The sequence below is a fragment of the Colias philodice genome, chromosome 1 (assembly GCF_061535455.1).
Source record: "Colias philodice isolate Cphi_HAF_F1 chromosome 1, ilColPhil1 Martin Lab GWU primary, whole genome shotgun sequence".
Classification (NCBI taxonomy): Eukaryota; Metazoa; Arthropoda; class Insecta; order Lepidoptera; family Pieridae; genus Colias; species Colias philodice.
The window spans coordinates 1,552,397-1,578,977 of record NC_143086.1 but is presented as its reverse complement, the minus strand read 5'-3'; the positions used below and the strand labels follow the sequence as shown (position 1 = coordinate 1,578,977).

At 34.4% G+C, this 26,581-nt stretch overlaps 1 pseudogene across 1 annotated transcript; it reads right to left on the bottom strand.

Moving 5' to 3' along the window:
• Positions 1–4,687: 4,687 nt before the first annotated feature.
• Positions 4,688–23,707, bottom strand: LOC149490978 (ER degradation-enhancing alpha-mannosidase-like protein 3; annotated as a pseudogene). The gene is made up of 7 exons (XR_016316251.1): positions 23,564–23,707; positions 14,422–14,574; positions 12,495–12,648; positions 10,962–11,125; positions 9,597–9,818; positions 6,950–7,151; positions 4,688–6,256 (listed from the first exon to the last, which is right to left on the bottom strand). The product of XR_016316251.1 is annotated as an ER degradation-enhancing alpha-mannosidase-like protein 3 (transcript).
• Positions 23,708–26,581: the final 2,874 nt, after the last annotated feature.

Below are 26,581 nucleotides of genomic sequence, written 5' to 3'. Positions count from 1 at the left end.
TGCGCACCCGCTCCGCTTTGAAACCGCTCGCAATCCGCTAGTGTGATATGTCACTTACACTGTGAGGCGTCGAGACGGCACGCCACGGTTGTGCCAAGGTTGCGCCAAGGTTGCGCCTTTCCAAAATTATTTCATACAAAATGACAATAGCGCACCCGATGCACGCCGGCAGCGCGCCCGCGGCGCTTGTATATGTCCCGCGCCTAAAACGGCGTCCGTCTTTTTTTATATGTCCATGATTTTCTCCAACAAGTGTTTACTGCTTTGAGTTAACTGCAGAAATATTTATTTATTGAAATGAAATGAAATTATTGATGAAATTATTATATTAATGTTTTAATATATAATTATTGTAATTATTTTAATATATTATCGCTCAGAATACGAGGGACAACCAGCGTGCAATAGCGAAATCATTGTTTGTATTCTTTTATTATTATACTAGCTTCCGCCCACGACTCCGTCCGCGCGGATGTCGGTCTTCGCGTGGATGGTTTATTTCTCCATTTTGAGTAACTCTGACAATAACATCTTATAAATATCTATTGGACTCAAATACGGCTAGGCCTATAATAATACCCAACGTGTGTTCGCTGTTCTACAGAACAACGTCTATGGATAAAACTGAAAAATTAAGATTATTTTTTTTCTTCGTATTTTTTCAGGATAAAAAGTATCCTATTTTACGCCCAGGATAATAAGGTATAATTATACCAAGTTTCATCGAAATCGAACCGTTAGTTTTCACGTGATGTCTTCACATACAGACAGACAGACAGACAGACAGACAGACAAAATTTTTTTTAATCACATATTTGGGTTTGGTATCGATCCAGTAACACCCCCTGCTATTTATTTTTTCAATATTTTCAATGTACAGAATTGACCCTTCTACAGATTTATTATATGTATAGATTAGCACGAGGCCAAGCGCTGATTTTAGACGTAACGAATTTTATATGATATACTTGTCTGGTCGTAAATAATGTTAACAATTTTGAAGTCAATCGGTGTTCAAACTTCAATGAAATAAGGAGATACAGAGAAAAGAAGAACAAACAAACTCCTAATATTTGTATTATTAATACAGATAAACAATTATAATTCTATGCAACTATTTTTTTCTTGTATCAATATTTACGGCAAGACTAAGTGTGAAGTGTTTTGTACGAACATTTGCTTCTTGGATTTATACTGATGCTGCTAATGCTTCATTGCTGACATGGATTTACATTTAATGAATGGCAGCGGAATTTAATTTTTGACTTTACTCAAATCCATGTCAGCTATGATCGTTTCTTATGAATTTATAATTAATAATGCACTCTGATTATAAGAATAATTCACGTTTTTAGTTTAGTTGTATAACCGTTTTATTTTTCAGTAGTAGTAGTTGAGTAGCCTATGTTTGATCTGCTTCCGTAAAGAAAATAATTAGTATGCTATTCACAGGTTTTAGTTTGCAATATTTCGATTATATTAATGTACGACTAGACGTTGGACCATCCTCTCAATATAGAAGTAACTAAGTGATTATTTGAGCTGCGTATTTTGTTTTGGATAAATGATACAGTGTTATAACATCATCGAATAGCAGTATTACTTCCAGTGCGGGAAGGTGATGGGCGATGGCGCTAGACGCTAGTTATTTTTCCACGTTGGAAACAATACTGCAACAACAAGGCATTATAGTACCTACGACCGACGACGGGTCGTACCTCATACGTATGTTTATTGAGAAATCGGTCCAGAATTCGATCGGCATCCGAGGAATCGTCAATCGATGCCAAGGCCTATGACTGGTATTACTTTATAATCTAGGAATATACAGTATCAGTAAATAATCGAATTAAGTGCACTTTGATTGCTCATTCGTCGCTAGATGTACACGGGTTCAATTCATATATCGCGTTGGTAGTTAAGCAGCAATAGATTATACTAAGTATATATATATATATTGATATTTAAACTTTCGTTTTATACATCGAGTTTCTAGCATATTTTAAATCCCTCATATGTCACGTATTTTCGTATTATGATCAACTGTGTGATCAACTGTATTGAATTTTATTTTAAGGAAATAAAGTAATGTTTAAATATTTTGGTTTTTTCTTTTTTGTAAACATCCCTCTTTAAAAATCCCTTTCGATATCATATTGGCGTTCAATTGCATGATATTTAATAATAATATGAAGGAGGATGAATTCATGTGAGTTAATTCATGTTTTTAGGAAACAGATTACCTACACTTTTCATAAGAATATAGTTAATATACCTACTGTAGAATCAGATAAATTATTTAAAAAAGCCCGATTTAATAAAGCTTCCTTTTAAAAATAATACATACATTCTTATGAAGCATAAAAAGTATGAGCATATTTTAAAGGCTCGCTATATCAGGAATGATAAAAGTCATGAATATTTATTTCAGAGATTGTACCAACGGATGATACTGTATCGAGAAGCTTAAGCTGAGTATCGACTTCGCGCTCCAAGAGGTCGAACATTGGCGCGCGCTCCAGCCGCGCGAAATGGATACCAGTTTGGAACGCGCGCCAAAATGTTCGTTGGAGCGGTCGAACGCGGAGCGGTCCGTTCCGTCGGGTGTCGGTTTTTTACCGCGCATCAAACGTGGCGCGCGCGCCAATGGAGACGGGTTTGTCGTATTTTTTGTGTTTGTTGCGCTCCGAATAATAATTCTGGGACTATCCTTGATAATATAGACTGCTTTGAAACTCTGAACAGGTATTGCAAGCTTGTCTCTAGCCTTTCAGTCACTGTAATAGCTTCGCGAAACTGGGTGTCCATTTTTTTCACCTTTGGCTCTATCAAGTTATGCAAGTAATAAAAATCTTCTGTAGACATTCTTTTGAAGTTTTTTATTGTGTCTTCTATCACTTCGAACTGCATGTCTCTTATAAGTGTCACTCCATACTGCATTTTTTTTCGGTACAGCTCTTTTATCCACCAACGCACTTGACGTTTCTGTTTTTTCTTTTTTATTATGCTGTGTATAATAATTACAATAGCTGCTGCTGCTCGTACACGACGCTTCCATGATGAACGGTCAAACACTGGAACAGTTGCCACGCGCGCCAGGCGCGCTTAGTTGATATACTTCAATTATTTGGAACGCGCTCCGCGGAGCGCACTCTCGGCGCGGTCATTCATGGCGCGCGCGCCAGGAGCGCGAAGTCGATACCCAGCTTTATATTATGTAAAACACTGGAGATTGCAGTGAAGCAAAAAAATATGACCTTGAAAGACGTCGGTTATGTTTTTTGTCTTTTTCTGTGGGGTGACCACGCTGGTTCGAAATAGAAAAAACTAAAAATCATGGTCTATAATAATTACAACATTAATTATTTTTAACAGTATTTATATTATAATTTATTATATGTATAGATTACTAGTCAACTTACATGAATTATCACCTATAAAGGTAGATTGTTACTCAAGCTTCAAAGTCTAAAACTTCTCTTAAAAAAGGGAGAGTTGTATCGCTAGTGTTGATGTGTGGTAACGATATTACAGTTCTCAGACATTCTTGTCTTTGAGGAGCTGTACAGTGTACTTACGTGCTTTAATTCATCACTGTAATTTATAGGGATCTAAATTATTTATTATAATAATGTAATGTTATATAATTTAACTAAATTTAGTAAATCAATCGATGTCCAACATTCCCTCATGAGGTGCGCTTGATGATGTTGAAGGGACCACTGCCTCGGGCTGTAAGAAAATATGATTTATCCCTACTAATATTATAAAGCTGAAGAGTTAGTTTGTTTGAACGCGCTAGTCGCAGGAACTACTGGTCCGATTTGAAAATTATTAATTTGTAGCCAAATTATTTTTAGATACTGTTTTTCTTACATCATAATAATTAATATAAAACGAGCGCCTGACAAATAATTCAAATAAACCCAACTAATTTTACTTAAACTAGCTAGCTACTAGTAATTATTCTTTGCTTAAACTTAAATTTACAGTCCGACAATTAATACAAACAATAATTTAACAATAGATGAGCAAACGTTACTGCACGTACCTAAGTAATCAAATAGTATAGGTACATATATAGACAAAGCTTCATACAACCGCGCAAATCAAACTGAAACATTTATTTATTCAATTAGACTTCTTCTAGAAGCACTTTTGAAACGTCATTACATATTTTTAACATTTACCACCGATTCGGAAAGCAGTATCTACGGAGAAGAACCGGCAAGAAACTCCATAGTTGCTCTTTTTAATCATGTCAGTTTTACAATTTAATTTTACAAAATACATAATATGTAACATTATTATCATAATATGCCAAAGAACTGTCCTGTGGTTTTTACGCGACAACCCTCCATGGGTTTTTATTGTCCATATATTCCTTAATACTGTAATAGGCTCTCTGAACTAGTACATTTTTTATATAAGTTTTAAATTTAGAACTACTAAACTCTTTAATATTATGTCGAATTCTGTTGTAAAAGCGTATACCTTGACCCATAATATGATTTTTTAACTTTAGCTAGCCGGAAAAATGGAATTTCAATTTTATTTCTGTTTCTTGTATCATAACAATGTCTATCTCCTACTTTTGTGTGTAAGTAAGCGTTATTGTGTACATATAAAATATTATTAAATATATACTGCGACGGTACAGTAAGGATACCAGTATTCTTGAGTATTCTTAAAGAGATCTCTTAGTGAGTCTCGAGCACGCAAATTATATATAGAGCGTATGGCTCTTTTCTGTAATATAAATATAGTTTCTATATCTGCAGCCCTGCCCCATAGTAGAATTCCATAGGATATAATGCTATGAAAGTAGCTAAAGTAAACCAATCTAGCCGTCTCTTCATCGGTGAGATGCCTTATTCTTCTAACTGCATATGCAGCTGAGCTGAGCTTAGCAGCGGTGGTGGTAACATGGGCCCCCCATTGTAGCTTCTCATCTAGTGTCAAACCAAGAAAAACAGTCGATTCCACAGGGTATAATACCTCCCCGTTTAAAATAATATTCCTTTTCACCTTTTTTACATTTGGGAGGATAAATTCTACACAATTTGTTTTTTTTTTTTGCATTTAATAGTAAATTATTAGCATTAAACCAATCGGATATGCGTAAAAGAGCAGAGTTTACTTCGTCAACATTTGTGTCATATCTATCCACATTAAATATTAATGAGGTGTCATCTGCAAACAGTACTATTTCACACATATCCTGCAAATAATAGGGTAGGTCATTAATATACACTAAGAACAAAAACGGTCCTAAGATAGATCCTGCGGAACACCTATGTTAATCGGCGCACCGCGAGACTATGGTAATGTTTATTTTTTTACACCATATGAAAGTAGAGATTTCAATGAACAAAAAGCTCCCCAAGTTTTTGAAAAAAGCTGATATTTTGACGGGTGACTTTTCGATTGAAAATTAGGTTGTTTTTTTGGTATTAATTCAAAATAAGGCGAAAAAATAAATATTTTCAATCAAATAAATTACAGTGTATTTGGGACATAATAAAGTAAGTTTCCACCAAATTTCGTAGAAAATAAATAAATTTTGAAGTAAGTAGATAAAAATAAAAGACCAAAAACTTGGTTTTTTTAATTTGCGTTCAAATTGCGTTATTAATTGGCTCAGAACGCGTTTCAAGTCAAGCGACTCCTTGTCCATTGACACCGGACTCTCTAGTAAGTCGCAGTTCCCGTTATCACAGCTGTTCTCGTATTCTCGCTTCATGGACTAGAGTTCTCCGACCACTAGAATCAATCCTGGATTTTCTTTGAGCGCCGCTTTGAGGAAAGCTCCTTCTTTGGAGAAAAGGAATACCGCTGGGATTTGTATATCATCTTTTCCATCTCCGGATATAGCGAAGAGAGCTGTGCTTTCGTGAGTCGACTCTTTAACATTGTCCAGGACTATGGCCAAATGTGCTCCAGCATCTTGAAGGTTTCGGACCTTTTGTGCGAAGGTGCACTGTCCCCTTTTGGCAATTGAAAACTTTCCAGAAATTTCGTCTTTATTCTTGATGGCAGAACATGCATCTGACGGATACGCGAAGTTAACTGTGCCCACGTATCTTTCGTTGCCGGTTATTTCTTTCCCGAAATGGCCAGGGCCAGCTGGGAAGATTTTGTCGTTGATTTTGACTCCTGCCGCAACTACGCCATTTTCCGTGTCACTGAGTGCGTTCCATTTAGACATTTCGCGCATAAATGTGAGCCCCTCCGCTGCGTCTTTTTGGGATTTAGCCTGGAATCGAGGTATTTATAAAATTAATTAGTGTTTTCTTTTCAACTTTTAATCGTTGGTAAGAATCATATTTATTCTTTAATTTTACCGTTAAATGGCCAGAACTGTACAAAATTTAAATCGGTTCACCCCTAAGAATATATATTACAAAGCTATAGAGCGCGGGTATCTTTCGCTTGTGCCAAATGGTAAGCAAAATCCAATTGTCATAAGGACTTTGATAGTAAGTCCATGCTTGATACAGGGAAATATTTGGAATTATGTAAAATTTGTACCATATGGATTGTTCTAATCTATACTAATATTATAAAGAGGAAAGGTTTGTATGTATAAACTACTGGACCGATTTTGATGAAATTTGGCACAGATAATCTTTAGACCCTGAGAAAGAACATAGGCTACCTTTTATTGCGAAATATGTACCACGGGCGAAGCCGGGGCGGATCGCTAGTACTTAATAAATATTATCTATACTAATATTATAAAGCTGAAGAGTTTGATTGTTTGAACGCACTAATCCCAAAAAAATTTCAAATCGGACCCATTTCTTGGTCCATGAAATGCGACCATTTCACGAAATGACCGATCATATCATGAAATGAGCAAATCTACGATATGGCCTCGACATACATATACAATTGACAACCTCCTGTATTCATAATTATATTTGGATTTAAAACAAAAACACGTCACCGTAATAGCCGTATAGAGTAGTTGCACCCTCCCATCGGGCAGCGTGAGCACTGATATCCCCATATCAGCCAATGCGTGTATCTGCCTCGGGTCATTGAGTGGCCGGAGTCTGGCCGGCGGTCTGGCGGCCGTACTGCCAAGCATTTGTCGCATTGGACGACGGACTTTCTCAGCCACTAGGGATGCTGTGTTCGGACACGTTCTGCAATATTCAAATTCAAATTCAAATTATATTTATTTGCAAGAATGTAGTTACAAACAGAGGCGGCTCGCCCTAAGGAGCGCTGGTGCAGTGAACTCCCATAAATAATTATAATAAAATCATACTCGTGGTTGTGATGAAAGCAACAAACTATTTTGTTTTCCGTGTCTTTTATTTGAAGCGGGCGCGGCCGGCGGAGGTGAGAGTGCTTGGACTGAAACGGGCGTTGACGACTTAGGACATCTTTCAATCAAGATGAAAAAACATTCACAATCTCGGTACCATTTGTTGAATGAACTGCAATTGGCGTCTATCGGACGACAAGACATTCGTAAAGCTAGTATAGATATTTTTGCACACCAAAAAGAAAGACGTACCTTTGCATTTCCTTTATAAGTAATTTTTTTAATAAATTGTACTGCTTTACACCATGTATTTTCAGTGTTTTATTTCAAGTGAACACCCATAAAATTTTGTCACGAGCCGCCTCTGGTTACAAATTATAGATGTTTTAATTACAATATTATGTGGCTAATACATTCTAAACATTGATTGGGTGTGCAAATATTGAAAAGAAAGTTGATTAGTCTAATTATTTAAATGTACACACAATTCAATTTTCACAATTACGCGAACGCACTACGATTAACACGATTATATCACACACAATTCAGTTTACACTACTTCAAAGTCATAAATTCTTCAATGTCATAAAATTGTTTTACCATTAACCAGTTCGTCAGTTTATTTTTGAAAAGATTTACTGGTAGTTCCTTGAAATTGTCCGGTATTTTATTATATGTATATTTTAATAGCCATAAATATTACACTGTTTTTAGCTTTGTTGATTCTACACATTCTATTTTATGGATATATGTGACAAAATAGCTGGAGATTAGTAACTCAGGCCCCGGAAGCACAGACACAATAGAAAATCTATTGTGTCTGAGACAGATCGGGCCGCTTGGGGCTCAATGGGTTAAGTGTACATGGTTTAAAAAGTTTGTGTATTAAGTGTTTTTAGACAGGTGATGCAAAGTGACGTTGTATCTCGTTGAATGGTTGTAGTCGAGATGCGCTAATGTAGTATTAGGAATAAAATACATTTCGAAAGATGAGGACAAAACGCATGTAGAAATGTGATAAGAAATATTAGACTTATAGGAAACTATTGTGTGTAAGTTTAGACATCTAAACGAAAGTATGTTGTCACTTTATATTGAACTAGCGGTCCGCCCCGGATTCGCCCGTGGTACATATTTCGCAATAAAAGGTAGCCTATGTTCTTTCTCAGGGTCTAAAGATTATCTGTGCCAAATTTCATCAAAATCGGTCCAGTAGTTTATGCGTGAAAACCATACATATCTAATTATAAAAAGATTTACTATATATATTACTATATATATTACTACTACTATATATATTAATACATTGAAGCCAAAACCAGACAAGTGCGAAGGATTACAAACGAGCAATGAAATGTTTAAACATGTTTCTGTTTGATTAAAAGGTACGGTATTAAATGTTTATTAAATGAGAATTTTGATGAAATCCTTGTGTTACTAACTGACCCAACAAACGTGACCGTCAAACTCAAACATTTATTTATTCCATTAGACTTCTTCTAGAAGCACTTTTGAAACGTCATTACATATTTTAAAATTTACCACCGATTCGGAAAGCAGTATCTACGGAGAAGAACCGGCAAGAAACTCCATAGTTGCTCTTTTAAATCATGTCAATTTTACAATTTAATTTTACAAAATACATAATATGTAACATTATTATCATAATATGCCAAAGAACTGTGGTTTTTACGCGACAACCCTCCATGGGTTTTTATCGTCCATATATTCCTGAATACTGTTCTCTGAACTCTTCACGCTCGTTTCGCTCTCTGAACTAGTACATTCTTTATATAAGTTTTAAATTTAGAACTACTAAACTCTTTAATATTATGAGGAATTCTATTGTAAAAGCGTATACCTTGTCAACTTTAAATAGCCGTTGCTTTCTTAATTATCTCTATGTCTAGCGCAAATTTATTAAGTTTTCTTTCATAAGATGCTTCTCCTGACTATTACAAACACAACAAAAAAATAATTATGGCAATCGGTCTACCCGTCCACGCGTGACCAAGGGAAATAAGCATTCATTTCATATATCTATAGAAATTAAGATTTTAACTGAATAGTGCAAACAGAAAGTTAAAAATGGTCAATAATTATGGAAAGAAAAGGAATTAGTAAATTCACTAGAAAAAAATCATTCTGTACTCTTTGAAATTGATATTTTTGAATTTATAGCATTCAAATGCTTAATAAATATTAATTTATAAAGAATAGAAACTGTACTCTTTTAACCTGTAATCTGTACTCTTTTTCAATTAATCGCACAATCGGTCACAAAAATAATTTTTTACCCAAAAATTTTGTTCATATTCACCTATGCATATGCACGGCCAGCATAATGGGACCCCTGCTTATGTACTTCATGACCGCGTTATAGTGTCTATTGAACCTGGCCAGGTACTTCTCGTCTCCGAGCAAGATGTACGCTTTGAGACAGTACTCGTAGTACGAGTCTATGCCCGCGCCTACACCGGAGTCTTTGCGGACCCAGTCACCTGAGTGGATGTTTATCACTGTGCCCATTAGGTCGGAAGTTCTGAAAAAAAAAATATTATAAGTATAATAGATGGATGAAACAATCTTTGTTATAAACGAAATTATTATAAAACTAGCTTTCCGCCCGCGGCTTCGCTCGCTTTGTCTAAAACATTATAAATTATATACTAAAACCTTCCTCTTGAATCACTCTATCTATAAAAAAAAACCGCATCAAAATCCGTTGCGTAGTTTTAAAGATTTAAGCATACATAGGGACATAGGGACAGAGAAAGCGACTTTGTTTTATACTATGTAGTGATTATTAATATAGGGCGCATTCTATCTTTTTTCATCAATTTTGATGTTGCTTTAAATAAGAGACAAGAAAACAAAGAACTAATTATTATTTATAGTAATAAAATATTATGTTACGTTGTTCGACAAAAGACAGATGTAATGTTGATCAGATCTGTATGAAATTTGATACAGAGATAAATATTACAGACTATTGTACCTACAATGGCACCTGCCACGCGGGAAACTAAGCTTGAAATTCAAAATGTTTCATAATTCGTAAAAATCCTGTTAGCATTATAAAAATAATTTGGAAAATCCAAAAGTGCACGCCTCATAATTTTTTTTAATAAATATTTATTAATTATTATTTTTGTTTATTTAATAACAATTAAACCACATCGAATCAGACCCTGAAAAATGAAAGGGTTCTATTCCTGAGCATACTCAAGCGTAAGAGAAAAAAAAAGACTCGATTAGTAAAGTATTTCGGTCGCTATCGTGTTAACAAGAAAAAGGATCCGCACATACAGACACACGGACGTCCAAGACAGAACTTTTTTAAACTGTTTTTTAACTAGTTTAAATAACAAAAATGACATCAAAAATATCATGAACGTTAAAAATAGTGTTCTTTCTTAATATGTGTGTGTATGTATTATCTTACAAGTGCAATGTATGATACATAAAGACATTTTAAGTTTGAAAAATCAGATGTTTTGCGCGAAGTGACAGTAGTACCCACCTCAACGCTTCGCTTATGAGGCGTGCAAAACTAAAACAATGACATTCAAAATTATTGCTCGAGTACCGTACTTTTTATAGAATATAATAAATATACAATTATATATTAAGTGCGTATAAAAAAATACATGTTTTTTAAATATAATCTATTTCTCAACTATGCCGAATCTTCCACAAGCCGTCCATAGCTTTGTGCGCTTTCTGCTCGAACACAGGGTTACCAGTTAATCGCGACAGGGCTGCCATCTCTAGTATCATGGTCCCAGCGCACGCGGTGCAAGTTTCCCGTGATTCTGACAACCCTCGGATACCGTGGCGGAGGTTCACCTTGGAAGGAGAGCAAATAAATTGAATATAATAAATCACAAATTAAAAAAAAAAGACGGGTTGCACTGGGGGAGTGCCGGCAGAAGTGAAAACTTGATTATTAACGTTGAGCATGTTTGATATTTTGGAATGGTATCCGTCTTACGCTTTTTCGATCAGGTCACGTGTCCTGACGCGAGTTTAAGATTTTATACCCATTACAGAAAAAGTGCTCAACGCCGCTAAAGAAGTTTTCACTTCAAAAAATATTTGTGTAAATAATAAAACTTATGAATGAAGATTTGAAGACTAGCCGCTTGCTCCGGCTTCATTCAGGATAAAAAGCACATATTACTCGGTTAAGATAAGCTTTCTGGGCGAGTAGTTTTTGAGTTAAATCGTAACAAGCAAACAAACATAAATTCTTTTTTATGGCTATGCTGGCAAACGAGCTTTCGCGTCGCCTGTCAGAAAGCGATGATTGTGCGTTGCCGGCCTTTGAGGGAGGAGTACGCTTTCTAAAAACAAGACAATTCTATATGACACTATGATCATTATTATGCAGTTTCATCAAGGTTACTAAAATAAAAGGATAATTAATTAATTCCTACACTTTATAGCTTTGTGATCTTGACAGTGTGCATACTTTCCTTTTACCATAGATACATTGTATTACATACACCTTGACGAAGCTGCATAATAATGACAATTGTGGCTTAAATCATTGTTTTCTTGTTTTAAGAGAACCAGTTTTGTAAATGTTTGTAATAAACATACCCTTTTAACGGCTTTGTTGATTAAAATGTGCTTTATGTTATATATCTATACTAATATAATAAAGCCGAATAGTTTGTTTGCTTGTTTGAACGCGCTAATCTCGGGAACTACTGGTCCGATTTGAAAAATTTTTTCGGTGTTAGATAGCCCAATTATCGAGGTTATAGGCTATATATCATCACGCTACGACCAACAGGAGAGGAGCCACGGGGGTGAAACCGCGCGGAGCAGTTAGTATGTTATATAACTGTAAAGTATATAATATTGTTTGTATTACATTGAATAGCCATAATATATTAAATACTAATAGTTTGAGTATGAACATTGAACACATCCACTTTCAATAAGCATCCACTGAAAATCAGTGATATTACACTGAGTGGTAGGCCTAATTATGGCATTTATTATAATTTTATTATTATTTTAGAAGTATTTTACCTATAATGTCTCTTATTTTATATGTTTGTGCCCATAATAAATGTATTTTCTGTTTTTCTTATTTAACCCATTGAGCCCCGAACGGCCAGATCCGGCCGCGACACAATAGATTTTCTATTGTGTCTGTGATTCCGGGGCCTGATGGATTTAAACTAAAATTAAACTAAACCCTTACCCTGCCATGTGGAATGCCTGTAGACGTATTGAAAGCGGGCAGTAACCTTCTGCCCAGGTCTTCAGCTTTCTGTAGAAGCTCCCCGTTATACCAATGCAGGGCTGGCACTTCGTTCTTGAGGGCTGTCGCCAAAACGTGTGCTGATAGAAGCCCTCTGAAATAAAGTTTACATTGTTAACTATTTGAGTTTAGGATGATTACATCTGAAATACCAATTTAGTATATATTATTGACTATTTAGGATAATATTATAATGATGTGAAATATTTATTTAGACATTGAACAGCAGAATTTCACTTCAATATAGCGACCCGCCAAGTGCGGTTGCAATTCTGATAACAATAGTTAAATTACTTAAACTACTCCATCTATAAAAAACCGCATCGAGAATATTTGCGCAATTTTTAAGATCTTAGCCTATGCAGGGAAGAGACAGCAGGATGCTCTGGCTTAAACCAGTGATAACTGAACATAAGAAAACTATAAGTAGGTTATTTCGGTGATACTAGATTATCACCGGTAAAGAAAAACAAGACCACATTATTTTCATTGAAATATTGCACGACTCATGCGAAGCATCAGAGAGTGCTTTACGATCGAAAAATTTTTTTCGCCTCATTTTTGCAGCTATTCTTATTATTATAGCCTTGTTAGTTCACGGAATCAAGATATTTTGCATACTATTGTCGAGATAATTTAATGGAGATTAATCCCATACTTTTTAAAAATTGATTTACTTCAATAGAATTGGAAAAAAACACCGAAATAGGTCAAAAAATTTTCCTGTCCGTCATGTGTGAAACCTGAAAACACTATAACTTGTGAAAAAATCCATCATTTGAGTTAAATTTTTGCACGCCTCATAAGCGAAGCGTTGAGGTGGGTACTACTGTCACTTCGCGCAAAACATCTGATTTAACAAACTTAAAATGTCTTTATGTATCATACATTGCACTTGTAAGATAATACATACACACACATATTAAGAAAAAACACTATTTTTAACTTTCATGATATTTTTGATGTCATTTTTGTTATTTAAACTAGTTAAAAAACAGTTTAAAAAAGTTCTGTCTTGGACGTCCGTGTGTCTGTATGTGCGGATCCTTTTTCTTGTTAACACGATAGCGACCGAAATACTTTACTAATCGAGTCTTTTTTTTTCTCTTACGCTTGAGTATGCTCAGGAATAGAACCCTTTCATTTTTCAGGGTCTGATTCGATGTGGTTTAATTGTTATTAAATAAACAAAAATAATAATTAATAAATATTTATTAAAAAAAAATTATGAGGCGTGCACTTTTGGATTTTCCAAATTATTTTTTAAATATTCTAATCGACGATTGTAGGTCACTGAATGCGAATGATTAATTAATTCAGTGTCGTTTAATTGCAATTAATAAAAAACGAAAACTACAATAAGTTTTTTTTTTATATATATATTTCATAATTAAATGAGCATTATGAGTCGTGCACTTTTGGATTTTCCAAACTTTTATATTTTGTTGTTCTGAACATGTTAAGCTCTTTAAAAGTTAATATAATGTGGATCATATCATGTGGAGATATTGGTAAAATATGATTAAAAATGTAAACAAACAAACTCTTAGGATTTTTAATATTATCCACGTACGTTATAATATATACAAGCCACGCGAGCGTGATGAAAATATTTTCAGATTTTTCAATTTTGCTACACATGTTATAAAATCACCTATGCTCCAGCCGGTAAAGGAAAACATCGTGAGTATACCTACATGTCGAAGAATCAAATGTTCGACGACCCGCACTTGGCCAGCGAGGTGGATTATGGTCTGTACTCTCAAAAGAGGTACGTGTCACAGGAGTAGGAACACATATGGATTGATGATGATATATATGTATCTATTATATATTTAGATAGATAGACAGATCGATAGATACATACCCAACCATCCGTATGTTCGTCTCAAAAACCGAGACAATGATGTCATGATCGAACGTGACGTCACGGATCACCAGTTTAATGGCTCGGCTGAACTCGGAGAAGTCTCCCATCACGGCTAATGTATCCAGGCTGTCCACCAGGGTTAGTGAGAAGCTGAAAGGAATTTTGTTACCAATTTATTAATAACAGATCGATTCATAAGTTTATATGGTGTATTTTACTTATCTACTACTAGCTTTCCGCCCGCGGCTTCGCCCGCGCAGTCTAAAAAAACCCGCATAGTTCCCGTTCCCGTGGGATTTCCGGGATAAAACCTATCCTATGTCCCGGGATAAAAAGTAGCCTATGTCCTTTCTTGGGTATCAAAATATCTCTATACCAAATTTCATGCAAATTGGTTCAGTAGTTAAGGCGTGATTGAGTAACAGACAGACAGACAGAGTTACTTTCGCATTTATAACATTACTATGGATTTATGTACTAAAATAAAAATAGGTCAATATAATAACTTCATATTGTGTATTGTAACTTGTTTGATGGCACATATTACAGCTCAATTATCTTAAAACTTATACAAATATAAACTATTTCCCGCGTTTCAGTCGCGGATAAGACCACCAGTAAATCTTTCATCATCATGAAGAATATAATCTTTGAAAAAAGTAAAAGCTTTTGACACTGGGTCTTCAACTATTTTGAATATTTTCAATCCTTTAACCCAAATCGTTGGTGGATTTGAGACGTATAAGCTCAAGACTGTGTATTTGCCAGTCTGTGAAACAGGTACACAGAATTAGCTGTTCCCCATGGTTTTAATCAGTCTTACTATGGTTGCCTATCTCGATAAAAGGCCTATGTAACAGTGAAATAATTTTTCAAATCGGACTAGTGGATCCTGAGACTACCGAGACAACAAACTCTTCCGATTCTAACATAACTATAGATCCATAGCCACAGGACATCAAAATGTAAAACCCTAAAATGCTATTTGGCCTATTATTTCTATATTCCGGTCCGCGCCTTCCTTCGCATGTATTGCATCGCTCGATAACAGCTGCATGTTTCAAACACAGCGCTGATGGCCACTGTACTTACTGATTTCTTAATGAGTTATCAATAAGTTAAATGGATATATTCCATGACCAACATGAGTCGGAATTCGTATTCATTGCATATGAGAAAAAAGAGCTATACAGGATAAATATCCTGTCTATTTGTTTAAATGAGCAAACTAAAATACTATTTCACAATATACTTGTAAAAACATTCTCTGATGAACATAGTAATTCAAATGGCATTATTCACGATTGTTATGAATAAAAAGAAATCGTTTTCATTTCCAAAAAATGTTGTAAACAAAAATTGTTATTAAAAACAGTAATAAAATTTCGCTATAGCATAAAATTTATCGCAAAAGCAATTAAATGTTCCTTGAATTTAGCAATTATTTCTTGCTAGATGTATGTGCGCTGCTTTGCTTGGGTTAACTTATTTTTTAATAATACTAGTGTACTTGTTGCTAACCAAATATAATGTAGGTAGTTAACAAATTTACTATAATTCAGTTTGGTAGTTTTTGATATTGTGTGAAGTCCCGTCCCTCCTAGGGGGTAAGGGGCAGATTCATTATTCATACATCTGTTTCACTGATCGATTTTCTTTAGGGACAAGTAGGTGATCAGCCATCTGAATCTATGCTTCTGTGTCCTGCCAGAACGAGACATTTTTTTTCTTCGTCTTCACCGGGAATCGAACCCAGGACCTTTCGGTTCTACGCTCACGCGTCAACTACTGCACCAAGGAGGCGGTCAAAGCTTTTGATATTGCCCGATAAACAACATTTTTTTTACTACCTAATACATAATCTAATACTAGCTTTTCACCAATTTATTGTGAAAAAAAAGGAAAATCAAAGAAACAAACATTGAAAGTAATTCAAATTATTAACACCCATAAAGATAACGCACAAAATATTTATACATAACCTTATCTAAGCTATGCAAATACATTTCCAATTTAAAGTATTCGTAATAAATTCGCAATAGCACACTTTTTTTTTCATAAATATAAAGCATTTAAAATATTTCGCCAAGGCCTTCATAATTATATTCCCAAAAAAAAATCGTTTCAGTAATTCAGAAAACATTCACTTATCATGTAATTGTGTATGTTACTAGCTTTGTCGCTCGCGTAGTCAAAAACCAAACCGAATACGTTCACGTACCCATGGGATTTCCGGGTAAACTATCCGATGTCCTTTTTTAAACTATATCTTTTTCCTAAATTTTATCCAAATCGGTTCAGTATTATGCATGCAGACAGGCCACCAGACAGTCTTTCTCATTTATAATACTTGAGCCATAATCTCCCCAGTTTATAATAAAGACCACATGCGTAGGTGGGTATCTAATATTACAAATTCGTAGAGAGCAATGCAACTCATTTAACGTATCGGAATACGATTCTTCGATCATATCAAGACGTCCGATAACATTGTAATCGAAAATCGATCGTTCTCAAGTACAAAGCCATTATCTCAAATGACATTCACACAACTGTTATGCAAATTGTATACATAGATAGCGTTTAAACATAGTTCTAGAACTATGTAGAACCGTCAGGACTATTACCAGCAATTTGCACTCGTTTCGCTGCGGTGTTACTGATGGAAAAATTGTCATGTCAATCAAACATACAGTTTATCGTTTATATAACCCTCCGACACTATCTAACGAGTAAGTATATAACAAGTATAGCTTAATGCCCGCGCAATTTCACCCGCATACGTACCCGTATGATCAAGTATCACCTATCTAGGTATGATGATGCATAATGTAAAGTTTCATCCAAATCCGTCAAGTATTTTTTTCGTTAATGAGTAAACAAACATAGTTTAATAAACAAACTTAGTTTTCCACAGACTTTCGCATTTAAGGATTTGGAGGGAAATTTGACTTTGTTCTAGAACGTTCGAGAATCGAACGTATTGAAATCGCACAGCCAATAAAAACGTCGAACGTGGCGGGAAACTTCTTTCCTCGCGACCTTGATAGCACACGGCGCTAATATTGTGGCGCTATCGCAGTTTTCACCTGTCCAATCAACATTTGCGCGGGCAATTATCGTATAGGAGCTACCGACGTTGACAAGTGAGAATTTTAGTATAGTTGGTTCTTTGATATACTATTCCTCTTGCTATTTCGGTTAGAGTCCGGGCTGTCTGGCTGGTCGCAGTGGTTGCGTTTAGTAGTGCGCATCTTATCTGTACAGGATAATTTCCTTAATTTTAAGTCATTTTTAACGCGTAATTTTTAATATTTTTCCTTTAGATAGATCCATCAGACATAGTTTTTTTATTGCAAGACGTTTTTTTCGTTGTTAAATAGGTGCCAGACGCAATTTTTTATTTCGTTTTTATAAAAAATTCAAATTGTTTTAGAATGTCTGTAAATTTCATATTATGTTCTTCAAACATAATATAATCTAAAATTAATTAGCCAGACGCTAATTCGATTGTTAAGTATTAAATAATGTGTATAAATAAAAAAAAGTAATGAAGCATGCAGCTCATCAGCTAGTGTATTTTAATTATGCGACAGGAAATAATTGCAAGAATACAATATTATTTACACTTGTTCTTATAAATAAAAGCTAAAATGAAAAAAAAACATAAAAGTGTACCATACATTGAAAATAGAATAAAATCTATATCAATGAAGGTTAAACAATTACATTGTTAAATTTAAAAAGCCATCTTCATAATCATCATCATCTTCCCTCACACTGTCAGAATTATTTATGTTATCGTCTAAGGAATTGTTATTGTTTTCCAATATTCCATCATCTGTAAACAACTAGAAAATTAGTTTGGTTTCAATAATGATGTACACACATACACACACACAACACACACACACCACACCACACAAGACACACACACGTGAACACACACACAGTACACACTCGCATGTTTAAGTTTGTATTGAATTTAACTAAAGTAGTTAGCATGAATTTATATAGCTAGTATACTAGCGGTCCGCCCCGGCTTCGCCCGTGGTACCTACATGTTTAAACTATCCTATCTCTCAAGTTGGATCGAACTGCACATGGTGTGCGAATTTTATTATAATCGGTTAAGTGGTTTAGGAGTCCATTGAGGACAAACATTATGACACGAGATTTATGTATATACAGGGTGTAATCGTTAAGTGTGCACAAGCGATTATTCCGTAACTATTGCAGATATCAAAAAACTTTAAACTGATATCGAAAGTACTTAACCTAATGAGTAAAATGGCCATAATAATTTTTTAAAAATAAAACGGGAAATAACCAAAAATGTTACATTAAACGCTCCCATACAATTTATTTCCCATACATTTTGTATTCATAGTAGATTTTCGAAGTGACGTCCTTATTGTGCAATACAATGAGGAGCTCTATTTATAGTTTCTAAATGAACTTCCCTCCAAATTTGCGAAGTAATTAAAGCAGAAAACCAAAAAAACAAAAAAAAAGCTAAAATCTTTCATATTAAATGTATAGGTTGATCCAAAAGTAATGATAATTGGGTATTTCCTGTGCACATAAAAATATAAAATAAATGTTTTATGCTTGCTCATGTAATCACTAAGTTATCACAAAAAAGTTATATCTACAGGCCACGTTTCCAAGTATTAATATTAATTTTAATGTGAACAGTGCGAGCCAGAATGTTTCCCGACGAAAAGAAGAAACAACGATTCGACATTTAGAGGGTGAATTTCTAAATTTTTAATGAGATCAGGATAATTTTTTGTCACGATTTGTGACCATGGGCGTTACCTGGGTTCACCATGTTTATGCTGAAACCAAGAAACAATCAATGGCCTGGATGCGAGCTTCCAAAGTGACGGTGAAGATTTTCAAAGTGAAAATTAGTGGGATAGATTAAAGCCGTAGTTTTTTGGGACGCTGAAGAAATGTGGAATATTTTAAGAAGGTAGCCACTACTACACAGGGCTCTTACTACACAGACCAAATTAAAAGATTGCGGGTAGGTTAGTAAGAAAAAGAGACATGGCAAACTTCGGTCTTGAATGTTGGTTCACCAAGACAACGCACCAGATCACAAAGCGTCAGTTGCGATGGCTGCCAATCAAAAATCGGCATTGAAAATGCTTGAACACCCACCCTGTTTGTAAGATCTAGCTCCTAGTTAATTCTATCTCTTACCTCGGCACAAGAAACACCGTCGATACAAGAAATTTTAAGACGACAGCGAAGTGATGGCCGATTTTGAGGGGTTTTTGTAGATGAAGTCAAAGTTTTTTTTTTATAAGTTAAGGAAAAAAAATATCGAAGTATATTATCTAGTTAGAAGACTATCTAGAGAAATACATAATTATTTTAACTGTAATGACCTTGTTTAATATTGATTATCATTACTTTTGGATCAACCCATGTACATGGGATATTCATATCTCATACTAAATGTATGGGAGGGTTTAAAGTTAATTTTTTAGATATTTCTCGTATTATTTTTAAAAATTTATTATGGCCATTTTACTCATTAGGTTAAGTACTTTCGATATCAGTTTAAAGTTTTTTGATATCTGTAATAGTTACGGAATAATCGCCTGTGCACACTTAACGATTACACCCTGTATATTAAGATTAATGAATTAATATTGTTATCATCATCACTACATGGTATAAAACAAAGTCGCTTTCTCTGTCCCTATGTCCCTTTAAATCTTTGAAACTACGCAACGGATTTTGATGCGGTTTTTTTAATAGATAGAGTGATTCAAGAGGAAGGTTTATATGTATAATAACACCCATTAAATAGTGGAAAAGTACTGTTATTTTTGAGGTTTCTAATGTGATGTCGTAAATAATTACATTTTTTCCACATACAGTGCAAACGCAGGCTGAACCCTACGAGTTTTATCAAAATATTGTACTAACTATAATAGTACACATTGAAAAGGTCTACAGAAAAGTCCGTGATGGTATATGTCTATCTCTTATGGATAACCCACAATAACTTTTTTTGTCATTTACTTTTTACGACAAATAATAATGGCTAATTTTCGAAGCGATTTTAACCAATAGGTACAGCATTAATCCTTAACCAATTAAAGACCTTGAATACATTGTTCATTTAATATAGATCTATATGGCCCTTTACACCGTATGATTTAAGTGAATATTTTCGAAGATATTACAGATTTAAAAATTGCGGGACGTAGCGTTTGCGGTGGTACCGGCCGGCCGCCCGGCTATATATTTTATACCCGTGCGAAGCCGGAGCGGGCCGCTATGTTTTTATATTCAACGTTCACAGTTTTTCTGTAGTGTATTTAGTATCAGCATTGCACCCGTGCGAAGCCAGGGCCAGGCGGGTCGCTAGTTAGTTATAAAAAAAATTGTTTTGTATAGAAGATTGTTGATGTACCCTAATAGTTTATTTTTTAGCCTAAGGAATAAAATGTACCAATGGAAGGTACTTGTTCCCACAACACAGGGAATCCTAGAGTAGGAACAATTCAATTTCTATGCATCGTATATTTTCGAAAAAAAAAAGTTATTTTTTATTGTTATTTAATTTTCGCGGCCGACCCTTTCTATCTCTCTTGCACTTTAAACTATCTCTCCATATACACAATCACCAAATTGTTATACTTACCTACTTTCACTACGTTTTTATTCGTACATATTTAATACTTAACAATCGAATTAGCGTCTGGCTAATTAATTTTAGATTATATTATGTTTGAAGAACATAATATGAAATTTACAGACATTCTAAAATAATTTGAATTTTTTATAAAAACGAAATAAAAAATTGCGTCTGGCACCTATTTAACAACGAAAAAAACGTCTTGCAATAAAAAAATTATGTCTGATGGATCTATCTAAAGGCAAAATATTACAAATTACGCGTTAAAAAATGACTTAAAATTAAGGAAATTATCCTGTGCAGATAAGATGCGCACTAAAAAACGCAACCACTGCGACCAGCCAGACAGCCCGGACTCTAACCGAAATAGCAAGAGGAACAGTATATCAAAAAACCAACTATACTAAAATGACTTTTTTTTTAACGTTAATAGCTCCCGTACCATTATCGAAAACATAATATTGACAACAGAATTAGACACAATTAGTAAAATTACTGTATCTGTACCGGCGCTACGAGAAGATAAACATTCGAAAATTTTAAATAAAAAAAAATAATTTAAAATCGTATAATAAATATATGTACAATGTACATATAGACTGGGGTAGAAGCCTTTGAAAATAATGAAAAGATAAAAAAAATCGCAGTCGGATGAAACCCATTAGAAAAGGAGGGGAATATGATAAAAATGTAAGGAAAAATAAATTACGGTCAATCCGAGTTCGGGAAGCGGGAGGGGGGAGCTTTTAAGAGAAAAAAATGGTTTCTCTCGATTTCCGACAAAACTACAAGTCCTATGGAAAAAAGTTCAATGGCAAAGTTGTAGGTAATTAAAAGTTCTACAACTTTTTTATTCACAATTTTTTCACATAACCTAAAAATTTAGGTGAAAAATTCAAAAAACCAAGTTTTTGGTCTTTTATTTCTATCTACTTCAAAATTTATTTTTTTTCTACGAAATTTGGTGGAAACTTACTTTATTATGTCCCAAATACACTGTAATTTATTTGATTGAAAATAATTATTCTTTCGCCTTATTTTGAATTAATACCAAAAAAACAACCTAATTTTCAATCGAAAAGTCACCCGTCAAAATATCAGATTTTTTCAAAAACTTGGGGTGCCTTTTATTCATTGAAATCTCTACTTTCATATGGTGTAAAAAAAATAAACACCACTATAGTAAATGTTCTCAGGAAATGCGTACAAACAGTGTGATAATGAGCTTTTACTAAATCAGGCACACTTCTTGAACTCTATATCTTCTCTTGTATCGGCTTTTCGGTAATATTTCAAAAGAAAAATAATTATCTGTTCTAAGTTTAATATTTTACAGCATATTCAAAAGCAAAATGATGTCGATAAAAACATTTCAGGTAGTTCGAGAAGTGTGCCTGATTTAGTAAAAGCTAATTTTCACACTGTTTGTATGCATTTCCTGAGAACATTTACTATGGTGGTGTTTATTTTTTTAACACTATATGAAAGTAGAGATTTCAATGAATAAAAGGCACCCCAAGTTTTTGAAAAAAGCTGATATTTTGACGGGTGACTTTTCGATTGAAAATTAGGTTGTTTTTTTGGTATTAATTCAAAATAAGGCGAAAAAATAAATATTTTCAATCAAATAAATTACAGTGTATTTGGGACATAATAAAGTAAGTTTCCACCAAATTTCGTAGAAAAAAAATAAATTTTGAAGTAGATAGAAATAAAAGACCAAAAACTTGGTTTTTTGAATTTTTCACCTAAATTTTTAGGTTATGTGAAAAAATTGTGAATAAAAAAGTTGTAGAACTTTTAATTACCTACAACTTTGCCATTGAACTTTTTTCCATAGGACTTGTAGTTTTGTCGGAAATCGAGAGAAACCATTTTTTTCTCTTAAAAGCTCCCCCCTCCCGCTTCCCGAACTCGGATTGACCGTAATTTATTTTTCCTTACATTTTTATCATATTCCCCTCCTTTTCTAATGGGTTTCATCCGACTGCGATTTTTTTTTGTTTCAAAAATTATCTACTCTAGTCTAATAATACAATTCTCCTAATAGCCAAGTTCATTCTTAATCCCATTAACAATTAGCTATAATCTATATCATTTTAAAACACAATAAATCCTTTAAACTACTCTGTACATACTATACATGTTATAATACTCAGCCCTGACTGAAGATAAGAACTAACAAGAACTAACTATACCGAGGAAATTACTAATATAAAAATATTTTTTATCCATAAATACATATGAGCATATTCAAGCATCAAAACTCAAACATTTATCAATTCAATTAGTCTTCTACTAGCAGCACTTTTAAATCATCATAACATGTACCATTTACTACCTATTCTGGAGTTTCTACAGAGGAGAAATTCCACTATGCAATACACAAATGTATCCAACAAGTATGCAAGTTCTACAGAGTTCCAGCAGTTACCCCCATACAATACAAGAACCACTCAAGTTACGACATATACTCACTTGCCCAGCACATCGTCCATGTCCCCTCTACTGGGCGTGACTCCCCGCCAGCGCCCCTGGCAGCTGAGCGGCATCAGCTCGTCCGCCGGGTACGCGTTGTTCATGTACGCGTTATACGCATGGTAGAACATGCGACGGGACTCTTCCCTGGAAGGAATTAATAATAATAAGCTTTATTTATCCCACCTTACAATTAATCCTATTAATATTATAAAATATGTGAAAGTTTGTATGGATGTATGGATGTTTGTTACTCTTTCAAGCAAAAACTACTGAACCGATTACAATGAATTTTAGCACACATATAGAGGGTAACTTGGATTAACACATAGGATAGGTTTTATCCCGGAAATCCCATGGGAACGGGAACTATGCGGGTTTATCTTTGAAAATACGGGCGAAGCCGCGGGCGGAAAGCTATTAAATACATATACATATGACATTTTAGTTTTTTATCTATTCCTTGTTATGTGGCCCCTTATGGGTAAAAGCCTCCTCCATCTTGTACCAAAGATCCCTGTCTTTTTTTTTTTATTTTTTATTTATTTATTCATCTTTGACTTACAGTACAAACATACCAACACGCACAAAGATAAAAATTATTACAAAGTCTGACTTAAAAATAAGGTACAATTAGAGACAAACGATACAATATTAACATTAAATAGGTCCACTTCACATTTAGCACGTAAGAATTTATTTAACAAATTGAGTGCATGATGGGTGGGTGCACTCCAAGCGGCTCGCGTCCGGAGCAGGCTCTCCGCGAACAGCGGCCGCGAGCGCCACTGCACGGAACAGGTCTTGGGCCATACGCATCCATTTTTTGCCTGCTATGTTCTCTATGTCGTCCACCCACCTCTTCTGCCTACCCACTTTCCTTTTGCCGATTGGAAGGAATTAAGAAACATTATATTATAAAGGAAGGATTTTTGAGAAGGGCAGGCATAATCTTATACAGGTTAAGGTACTAACCTGTTTCAAAACTACACCCTGTATATGTTGTTAATAGATATATAATAATTAATTAATAAGAAAGTATGGAATGACATAATGTATCTACGAGTGGGTGAAATAATTTTTGAAACTGGATTAGTTTTGAGTTATCATTGCAAATCTACAAAACACCACTAAACAAATTTTTGCCTTGTAATATGATATTATCATCAAATTGAAACCCAGTTAGTCTTTCATGAATTGACTGATAAGACTCTTTACAATGATTATGATTATTAAGCTGTTTTCTTTTTTTTAACAACTACTTAACTTTAACAACTACCTATACATTGAACTTCCATAGAATCTCATTTACTCAATTGAAAAGAAATCCCCTAAATGGGCTATTATTTTCCTTGTTGTGATAATTTTGAACTTTATTTTGCAGGTTAATTCATTGTGGCATTGAAATATCTTATAAAAACCAAATGTAAGATTCTTTTCAATTTCCAGTTTTATTTGAAACTTATGAATCTGAGACTTGTATCAAAAGATGAAGATATAATAATGCAACAAACCGCAATAAAAAAGGATTTGGCTGCATATTTGATTCGATGTCCCCGAATTTCATTATTTTGTACTGTTTAATCGATAGCTGGTAGTGGATTTTCTTAACAAACTGCTTTTCTTTTCCAACAAAAATGCGTAGTTTTTGAGAAAATCGAAATTGAAAATGATATTTTTTAAGGTTATTTTTGTACTAAAAACGCAACTTAAAGTAAAATCTTAAGCCATTATAGTATCAAAATGTCTAATTATCACACTCACACGCATTATTTTTAAATATATTTACGTACCTATTACTTTATTTACATATTACAATTTATTTTGTTAAAATAGTATTTTAACAATTTAGTATAGCCAAAAATCGTTCCATATATTTTTGTATTCACAACAAGCCACAGATAACACAGATTAGTTAATATGACGCAGATCACAGATTAGCAATACAAATATACTAGCTTATCATAGAGTATAAATGATACATTTTAATTTTTAATGTTTTTTTATAGCTCACTTGCTTCAGTTTTTAAAATCGATTAACTTTTACTTTTAGTATTCAAATAGGTAGCGAGGAGCGAAGCGACGAGCGTGTTAGGTTAACTGTTGAACTGCCGCACGAGCCGAGCGAGCGAAGCGAGCGTGCCGCGGCAGCGGCCGGCGAGTGCCAGAAGCGACTTTAGGGCGATTCCCACTCAAACAAAAAAAAACTACGTAGGTTTAAACAACCTGTTTGTATTTTATTTATGTATCGTAAAATTTTTGTTATTATCAAATGCTATCTAAATTAAAATTACGAAGTGTCTAGTCGTCCGCTAAACGGATGAATAAAATAAATTAGTCGTCCGATTACCGGATGAATAAAATAATTTAATCGTCCGATTACCGGATGAATAAAATAATTTAATCGTCCGATTATTCGGATTACTAGATAACCTTTTAACACTAAAGCTAGTTGGGTTGGACTAAAGCAAAGGGGGCTCAGGACTTAGAAAATTTTTGATGGAGTTGGTGTCATTATAACACCTATTTATTATTGTTTTATCGTAAAGATTACGCTAATATAAGCATGTTTTATAGGAACAACTTTTCTCTAAAATCAAAAATGGCCGAGATATTCGCCCTCAATTCGTTAGGTTAGGTTAAAGGTTTAGGTTAGGTTAGCCTTTGGGTTAGGTTAGGTTAGGTTTCTTAAAAAAAAAACTACACAGAAATAGGAGCCCCGCGAAGCGGGGCTCCGTCGACGCGCAAAAAAAAATCAAGTTTAGGTTAGGTTAGCCGTTAGGTTAGGTTAGGTTAGGTTTCTTAAAAAAAAAATACACAGAAATAGGAGCCCCGCGAAGCGGGGCTCCGTCGACGCGCAAAAAAAAATCAAGTTTAGGTTAGGTTAGCCGTTAGGTTAGGTTAGGTTAGGTTTCTTAAAAAAAAAATACACAGAAATAGGAGCCCCGCGAAGCGGGGCTCCGTCGACGCGCAAAAAAAAATCAAGTTTAGGTTAGGTTAGGTTAGGTTTCTTAAAAA